Source organism: Chelonia mydas, chromosome 2 (genome assembly GCF_015237465.2).
Source record: "Chelonia mydas isolate rCheMyd1 chromosome 2, rCheMyd1.pri.v2, whole genome shotgun sequence".
In the NCBI taxonomy this organism is placed as follows: Eukaryota; Metazoa; Chordata; order Testudines; family Cheloniidae; genus Chelonia; species Chelonia mydas.
Window position 1 is genome coordinate 36,823,558 of NC_057850.1, and position 9,505 is coordinate 36,833,062.

Sequence of the window (9,505 nt, forward strand, 5' to 3'; positions counted from 1 at the left end):
TCAGGGATGTCCATGACTGGATTTGGGACACTGGATGGGGTGAGCCAGTGCTCTGAGCTGGTACTAAGAATTCTCTCTCTCAGGCGCTTGGCTGGCTGGTTCTTGCGCGCATGCTCAGAGTCTAACTGTTTGCCATATAGAGGGGTGGTCAGTAAGGATTTCCCCCCTCCTCCCCAGTCAGATTGGTAGTGACCTTGGGTTTTTAACCCTTCCTTTGCAGTGTGGGGCACGAGTCATTTGCCAGGATCATCTAGGTATATATCACCATCTGTTCCCTCCCACTGCAGGGGCCTCAGGCATTGGTGCACCTCAGTACCTCCTATTCTCTGCCTATGGCATGCAATCACTTAGTCTCCTGAGGGCTGTAATACTTTGGTCTAATTTCAGTTGTTGGGTTTAGTGTGTGGGTGCTAGGTGGTGTTTATGGCCTATGATATACAGGAGGTCACACTAGATGATCTGATGGTCCATTCTGGCTTTAATCTCTGTGATCCTTAAGAAGAAACAAGACACACACACAAAGCATGAGAGAGGAGGGGGGAGTAAAAGATGAGAGTGCAACTTCTCTCTCTGATGCTTGCATTTCACTTACGGTAAGAACATAGGCATCTCCCGTGACATACAGACCATTTAGTCATTCCTGGATGTTTGCCAAGTGTTCCACAGAAAAGAATGGCTAAATGGGTGTCAAACTTTTCCCATCAAAATAGTCAAATCAAAACAACATTTATAATAGCCCATACTGTGATACAAATAAAGATCATAGCAGAGAGAGATGTTGCCTGGATTTAATAGTGGAAAAATGAGTCCCCTGTGGGTTTGAAAACTGACAGTGTATGGGAATACACTAATAGATGGGTCTGTGAGTCTGAATATTTACCTTTTTAAAAAATTTACTCATGCCAAAAAGTGAAGTGTCTATTTAGTCATAAAACACACTATTTATTTCTCACTTAAGGACACCTTGTAGTAATAACAACTTGTAACTAACTTTTATTTTTGTTTTGTGAACACGAATGATTTTGTACCCCAGAGTATGGTTCTCCCATCTCTTCATTTCTCTGCATATTGCCTCTGTGCAGCACAGTATGTGCTCCCCTCGTGGTTTGTACAGCACAGCATAGGATCCTCCTAATTGTTAGAGAACATTTTACTACTGACTTCAGTGGAAGCAGGATTTGGTCCATAATATGTTTCTAGTGCCTGCTCTTGACAGAGGAACAAAGTATCACAGAGTTGCAGTGATCACTGTGGTGTGCATCTTTAGTTCAGATAAACTTTGGTGCCTTCTAGTATTGTTATATCTGAGATTAACCTAATAATCGGAATTTGGGACTCACCCGAGGCCCACTGAAGTCAATGGAGAGACTCCCAATTATATAAATGGGTTTTAGGTCAAATCGTGTATCCTTTGCAGTCATGGTTGATTCCTAGAAATGAGAACCTCATAATTCTTCCATTTTTCTTTGTTTGCAACACTTTTATTCAGCTTTTAAGTCTTTTGTGGAAAAGGAAATGTTTTAAGTATTCTGTAGAACTGTATCCAACTTGTTTATCAACAGTATTCTGGAGGTAGTCTATTCACCACAAAACTTAAAAGTTAAAATTGTTATTCCCCAAAGCAAGACTGGTTTGCCAAGCAAACATAGCTACTTGTAAATTCTTTTTTACTGATTTTGTTTTTTCAAATGAACAAGAGGGTAGCAGAAGTATCCAGCGCATGACAGAGAAATAAGGAAAACAAAGGATGATATAGTAATTAACCAATATATAGAGATAACGGAATGATTGAAAAAAATTTGAATAGGAAAACAGTGACATTTCAGGGCTGCTGTTATGAAATACAGTTTGATGCCATCGGAGCCCTTTGATGGGTATATAACTTTATATCTCAGCTACTAAAGCAATGATATTACCCAGGTATTTTTTAAAATGTAGCTTCAACTGCTAGATTAAATAGGAATGTCTCTGCCAGGAGATACTCTAATAGAATTCTTTGAAAGTAAGTCCTAGGATATTTGGCTTTAGTATGTTGGAGGATATCATATGAAAAATGTCTGATTATTCTTAGTCATATGGGGGTAGTCTGACCCAGGAGCTCAGCCCACAGGTAGGAAAGAGGGTATGAGGCACTCAAATGACAACTCCCATGAGGCATTATGGCATCAGAGACCGATATAGTTTAATGCTGAACTGCCTCAAAACTAAATGTCTCAATATTTATGAATTGAAATTTTTCTGAACTTTTCATTCCGTAAAAAAAAAGTCAATATTTCAACTTTTTGTTCCAGTGCAGGATGAAAACAAATGTTGAACTGCTGGAATTTCCAGTGGGATGGAAATTCTGACATTTAGTTAGCTCTAACAAATAGCAAGAGATCTTTGTGCCTGTAGACTGAATATTTTGTAAAACTACTCAGAATGAAGGTTCAAGGGTACATAAATAAAGATACCACTTAAGATATTTGATATCCATAAATCTGCCTTGGTATGCTCAACATGGCAAGACAGGGTTCGACAGGGTTCAAAAAAGAACTAGATAAATTCATGGGGGATAGGTTCATCAATGGCTGTTAGCCAGGATGGGCAGGGATGGTGCCCCTAACCTCTGTTTGCCGAACACTGGGAATGGGCGATGGGATGGATCACTTGATGGTTACCTGTTCTGTTCATTTCCTCTGGGGCACCTGGCATTGGCCACTGTCGAAAGACAGGATACTGGCCTAGATGGACCTTTGGTCTGACCCAGTATGGCTGTTCTTATATTTTTCATTATTTTGCCATATAAATATGAAAACATCTCCCAGCTCATAAAAATAAACACATGAATACATTGGTTTGGGCACTGTATTACAAAGGGTGTGGGCATATGTACTGTTAGCCAGGAACCTGTATCTTCACTGTCTGAAAAACATAAACTAAAGGCTAAATTATGGCTTGTTCTTTATGGAGGAGCTGGATAGGAGGAGAAGGTGTGAGGAACCTCTTGTCACTAGCCAAACCATACAGGAGCAGAATTAGAGGTGACATCTGGATGGGGCCATGGCCCCATCTTTCCTGCACACCAGACAGCCTCAGCAGGGGAGCTGGCAGATGTTCAGCAGTCCTGGTATATACAGGCACACCAGTGGGTTGCAGGGCAATGATTTGCTGGAGGCAAGCTAGAGTGACAGAAGCCTGCTGCTGACTAGGACAAACTCTGCTGACTTGAACAGGAGAAGAGGGTCAAGTCATGCTCATGCAACCCAGGAGGAAAGACATGAGAGTGTATCAAATCAGGGGCTGACAGGCATATAGGTGATGGGTGTAATGAACCTCAGCTCTCTGCCTGTGGCCGGAGTCAGTATGGAAACCAAAGAAGGTTCTGGATATCTCTGTTGGAATATGGGAGACTGTCTTGTGATACGTTATTTTGGGAAATAAAACTGGGGCTTTAAAACCAAATCCAACTTTTTCCTCTGGAAAAGGAGAGAAGGTGAATCGAACTTCCTCAGTTGACTGCAAACATGCAGAGGGAGGTGTCAGCCAGTCAGAAATGCAAATAGAACAGCAGTCAGGGAGAAGGGAGGTAGGATCCTCCCTGCAGGTAACAAAAAACTAATACCAGAGACATCCAGAAAGGAGGGGGAACTCCCCCACCCAGCCCCACTTACCCCTCTATCTGATGGTCTGTGAAAATGTAAAGAATTCTGAGCTGGGTGGGGGAGGAACTGCTGCTCATCTTGACTCAGTGTGTGGGGAACAAAAGGCAAACCCAGTGTAGGTGTGTGTGGGGGTGGGATTCAATACTCTTCCATCTCCCCGCAGAGAACCTGAGGTTACGCCACAATGATCCTCAAGCCCCGACCTTCAAGGAGGTGGGACAGAGAAAGGAACTGGGCTATGGGGAAGAATGTTTATTATGTAACTTGTTGTGATTTGAAATGATAAAAGGTATTGGCTGTCCTGTCACACAGGGTATAAACCAGAGGGTTCTTCTACATTGATAGTTGAGCACTCTAGTTACCCCCACTTCTTTATGGGGGAGATCAGACAGATATTGCAGTTACATGCAATACTGTATTAAATTTGAGAATGGTTTCTGGATGATTGTATTCTTCTCCATGGGGAGGGTTACCACAACTCTACAGGAACTAAAACCAGTGGGAGGGGTTAAAGGCTTGTCTATGCTACAAAATTAAGTCAACTTAAGTTAGGTCGACCTATAGCCACCGCAGTAATTAAATCAGCTGTTGGTGTCCACACTACCTTCTTTCTGCTGGTTGTCTGGGTCCTGACAAGGAGCGCTTGACCGACTGAAGTGAGGCATTGTGGGGCACTGACAGCTTTGTGGGGCTCACAACTGGAGCCCCTCCCCCTACTGCAGTCAGAGAGGAAATGTGAAATAATAGCAGCCATGAAACTTACAAGAATGTCAATTTCACCGCTGTCAGCTCTCTGCTGCAAAATTGAGCCCTGTGCTGGGCTCACAACTTTGTCTGTCAGCCCCAGGGCAGGGTGGGGACCCTGCTGTGAGCCCAGCGCTGGGCTGACAGCTTGGGCTGTCAGTGCCAGGGAAGCAGGTGTGTGGCTCCAGCTGACAGCCTCGTGTGGGGCTGACAGCCAACAGGCAATATAAATAAAGCAGTGGAGAGTTATCACCCACTGGAGTGGTTTAAATGTACTGATTCAAGCTAGGTTTTCCAGAGACTAGGGACAAAGAAAGGGCTTTTGGTATAAAAGTATGAGCTTGAACCAACTCAAAGCCTTCTTTGTGACTGAGCAGATGGACAGGACCTTCTGTCCAGGGGGCTGGAGCAATGCTTGCAGAAAGATTGGAAGGACTATGAGCTACCAGGGCCCCATAAAACTGATGGGTGACCTCTGGTAAGCTTTTAGCATGTGTATAGGAACCTTTATTATTTTTTTTTATATATTATCTCTGTAATGCTTTTACCTTAAGGATATAGGTTTTTGCTAAGAAAGAGCTGTGTGGTAACTTGGCACACAACTTCACTGCTTATAGCCCTCAGAGAGAAAGCAAAGCACAGGTGCCAGCCTTTAGGTAGACTGGGTTTCTGGGGATAGCTCTCTGCCTTACATTGTAATGTGCAGCCTTAAAACCCCCTTGGTCAGAAGGGAGTAGGACAAGGGTCCCTACCCAGAGGTAGTGATGGCTGGAGACCTAACACCTGATTGGGCACTCCTGGAATGGACCCGTGGGGGTTCGGTGGTGGGAAGGATATAGATGCAGTTAACCTGAAACTGTGACAGTATGTGTGTGTGTGTGTGTGCCCGCGCGCGTGTGTATGTAATTATATAATATTACACACACTGACAAAACTACACACACACACTAAACACACATTTGTTATATATTTTGCCTGTGAACTCATTGTATGTGGGGATATAAGAATGAAATACCTGCAGGCTGCATGTAAACTTTTTAAAAACATCACTATAGAGGCTCAAATTAAATGAATAGCCCATATTAAACAAAAAAGTAAGAGGACAAAAAAAAAAATTGCAACCCTGGCTAAACAGAATAAAAGAAGCTGTTAGAGGCAAAAAGGCATGCTTTAAAAATTGGCAGGCTAATCCTACTGAGGAAAATATAAAGCTGTATAAACAAGTAAAGTGTAAAAGTATAGTCAGGCAGTCCAAAAAAGTATTTGAAGAGCAGCTAGCAAAAGACTCAAACCAACAGCAAAAAAAATTGTAAATACACCAAAATCTGGAAGCCTGACAAACTATCAGTGGGGCCACTTAATGATCAAGGTGCTAAAGGAGCACTCAAGGAAGACAAGGCCATTGCAGAGAAGCTAAATGAATTGTTTGCATTGGTCTTCACTGCAGAGGATGGGAGGAAGATGCCCATACCTGAGCCATTCTTTTTAGATGACAAATCCAAAGAACTGTCTCAGATTGAGGAGTCAGTAGAGGAGGTTTTCAAACAAATTGATAAATTAAATAGTAATAAGTCACCAGGACCTGATGGTATTCATCCAAGAATTCTGGAGGAATTCAAATACGAAATTTCAGAACTACTAACTATGGTATGTAATCTATCACTTAAATCAGCTTCTGTACCAGATGGCTTGAGGATAGGTAATGTGATGCCAATGTTTAAAAAGGGTTCCAGAGGCAGTCCTGACAACTACAGGCTGGGAAGCCTAACTTCAGTACCAGGGAAATTGGTTGAAACTATAGTAAGAAACAGAATTATCAGACATATATATAAACACGATTTGCTGGTGGAAGAATCCAAACCCCTTTTGTAAAGGGAAATCATTCCTGACCAATCTCTTAGAATTCTTTGAGGGTGTCAGCATGTGGACAAGGGTGATCCAGTGGATATAGTGTACTTGGACTTTCAGACAGCCTTTGACAAGGTCCCTTACTAAAGGCTCTTTTGCAAAGTAGGCAGTCGTGGAATAAGAGGAAAGGTCCTTTCATGGATCAGTAACTGGGTAAAAGACAGGAAACAAAGGGTGGGAATAAATGATCCGTTTTCACAGTGGTGAGAGGTAAATAATGGTGTCTCGTAGGAACCTGTAGTGAGACCAGTGCTGTTCAACATATTCATAAATGTTCTTGAAAAAGGGGTAAACAGTGAGGTGGCAAAGTTTGCAGATGATACAAAATTACTCAAGATAGTATAAAATGGACTGTGAAGAGTTACAAGGGGATCTCACATAACTGCGTGACTGGGCAACGGATGGCTGATGAAAGTCAGTGTTTATAACTGCAAAGTACTGCACATTGGAAAAACTTATTCCCAACTATACATACAAAATGATGGGGTCTAAATTAGCTGTTACCACTCAAGAAAGAGATCTTGGAGTCAGGGTGGGAAGTCCTCTGAAAACATCTGCTCAATATACAATGGCAGTCAAAAAAGCTAACAATGTTAGGAACCATGAGGAAAGGGATAGATAATAAGACAGTAAATATAATAATTTTTAAAATGTGTGTAGCTCAGTTTGAGTTTTTAAATTGTTAACAAAATAATTTATCTTTATTAGCTAAGCACTGTGTGACTTCTCACCAGCTATTTTTTGTGTTGTCAGCTGCTTTGTGGAGGAGTCTCCTCTGGAGTGTGCTTATCTTTCAATTAGCAAAGCTTTTTTCCCCTGCAGCTGCAGTGATTAGCTTATTTTGCCTGAGAGTAAAACAAATTGAACACATAACATGGCAAGTGTCAAAGTACAGTAGAATAGCAAAAACGTACAATGTACCGCTAGCATTTTCATTATTGATGCTATCCCTGAGTCTCTGCAAAGCCTTTTGGTTAAAGCATTTCCAAAGCCATTTAGGTAGTTTTGGAAGTACAAATTACACTTTCTCATTATATTGGTCACTATTATAGAACCTTCTATCTAAGGGTGTCTCGGTGCCTTTCTGAATTATCTTAGGTATGCATTGCTATTCCCATTTTAAAGATGGGGAAATGAGGCAGAGATGGAATCCATGGAGAGACTTAGGGGATGCTGTGCTGAGTGTCACAGCACTTAACTTTTAGGCACCCAGAGAATCACAGGAACACATTGCAATTCACAAAGTCTGAGTTAGGTGCCTAGGCTCTTATACAATGAATGGGGAGAGATAGGCACCTAAGGATAATATCCACAAAAGCCAGCATGCTAGGTAGCTCCACAACTAAGCTAGCCAATGGGAGATGCCAACCAGAGGGGTGTCTGCTAAACCTGCCCCTCTCTCAGAGATAGGCTTCTAAATCCAGGCTGCAGGGAGAAGTCTTTCTACTTAGCGGTCCATGAATAGGAACCAGCTGCCTAGAGTCACATGGCCTAGATGCCTAAGCCATGAGTGCTGCCTTGCTCCACACAGAATGGGCAGGAGAGGAGGTGGTGCTGCTGTCACTATCACCCACCTTATAACTTTCAGCCTAGTGGTTAGAGCACTGACCTGGGATGTCAGAAACCCAGGTTCAGTGCCCTACTTTCTGCCAGAGGAGAAAGGATTTGAAGAGGGGTCTCCCACCTCGCAGGAGAGTGCTCTAATCACTGAGCTATGGGATATTCTGATGTGGGGCTCCCTCAGTCTCTCCTGTTAAAGCTTTTCCACTGTGGAAAAATAATGACAGAGCAATTGGGGCAGGGGGAGTGGACCCTGGGTCTCCTACCTCCCCTGTGGATACCTGAACCACAGGACTACAGAGTCATTCTCTAGCATTCTCTCTCCTCCTTCTCCCCCTGGCTCACAACCCCCAAATGACTGATTCCACTGTGGATGATTTGCAGCCAGCGATGGCAGATTTTGAATGGGATCTGATCCTGATGGCAGCCTCTGAGCATCCTGTTTGGATCAGGCCCCACATGTGGCTTAGGTGGCCAAATGCCTGTCTTTCATTGGTTCATGAATTGCTCTGGAGCTTAGGTGTCTGGCTGCCTGGAGTGGAGCAGCAGTGCAGAGACCTGAGGGAGAGACATAGGCACCTAGGGAACTTTTACTCTGAAAACTTAGGCACAGATTGAGTTTAGGCACCTATAGGATTCAGCAGGAGTTTTGTGGATCACAGTGGAGCCAAAACTGGGATTTAGGCCTCTGAACCCAAGACATAAATGCTTAAATCTGGGGATTAGGGAACTAAATACCTTCTTGGATCCATTGCAAGTGACTTGCCTAAAGGGTGTAGAACAGGTCTGTGGCATAGCTAGGCATAGAAGTCAGGTCTCCTGAATTGTAGCTATGTCTTTTAAGATCTTAGACTATCTTGTTTATTTAATTAAACATATTCTGCACCTGTAGAGCCAATTTCTGCTCCTCAGTCATAGCCAGCATTTAGAGGCCTATGAATCCTGCAATTCCTCTCTGTTTTGGGTGAATCTGTAATTGTTAAGGGTAATCTCAGATTTCATTTTAAAACAAGCAATTTCGTAGCCATTTTCATGGGAAAGATAGCCTTGAAAATGTCAACCAGTCACTAGGGCTGGCTGTCAGAGTGACTTTTGCTAAAAATTAGGAGTTATTCACAGTTCCTCTTACAGCCAGCAGGCTGTCTCTGGAGCTTGTGAAACCCACACCGTGTGTCCCTGATTTTGGAGGGGTGGTAAAAGTCAGACCAATCGGCAGCTATTGAGGAGGAGATTTGCCAGCTGGCTGCTGCTAATGATGTTGGAGCCACCACAAGTTCCCTGGCTGTTCCTGACTGTCTGCTGATGAGCTGGCTCATTTGGTGAACACCCATTATGGCCTGTGATCATGGAGATGGTGACACAACAGCTCAGTAGCACATGAGGCAGTGTGGTCTAGTGGATTAAGTTTGGAATTGAGGTCAGGCACTCACTCCTATATTCTAATCTCAGCCATGACCTCTGTGGCCTTAGTCAGTCACTGAACCTTTCTGCCTTAGTGTCCCCCAGGTGTAACATTGTGATGAAAACACTTACTTTTGGACCTTCATGTGTGCATTCTGATGGTTATTAATATTAGTAAAGTGCTATATATAATAATGAGAGACAGAAAGGGCTGTGGAGGTGTACTGGAATAGAGGCGAGAGACAGGT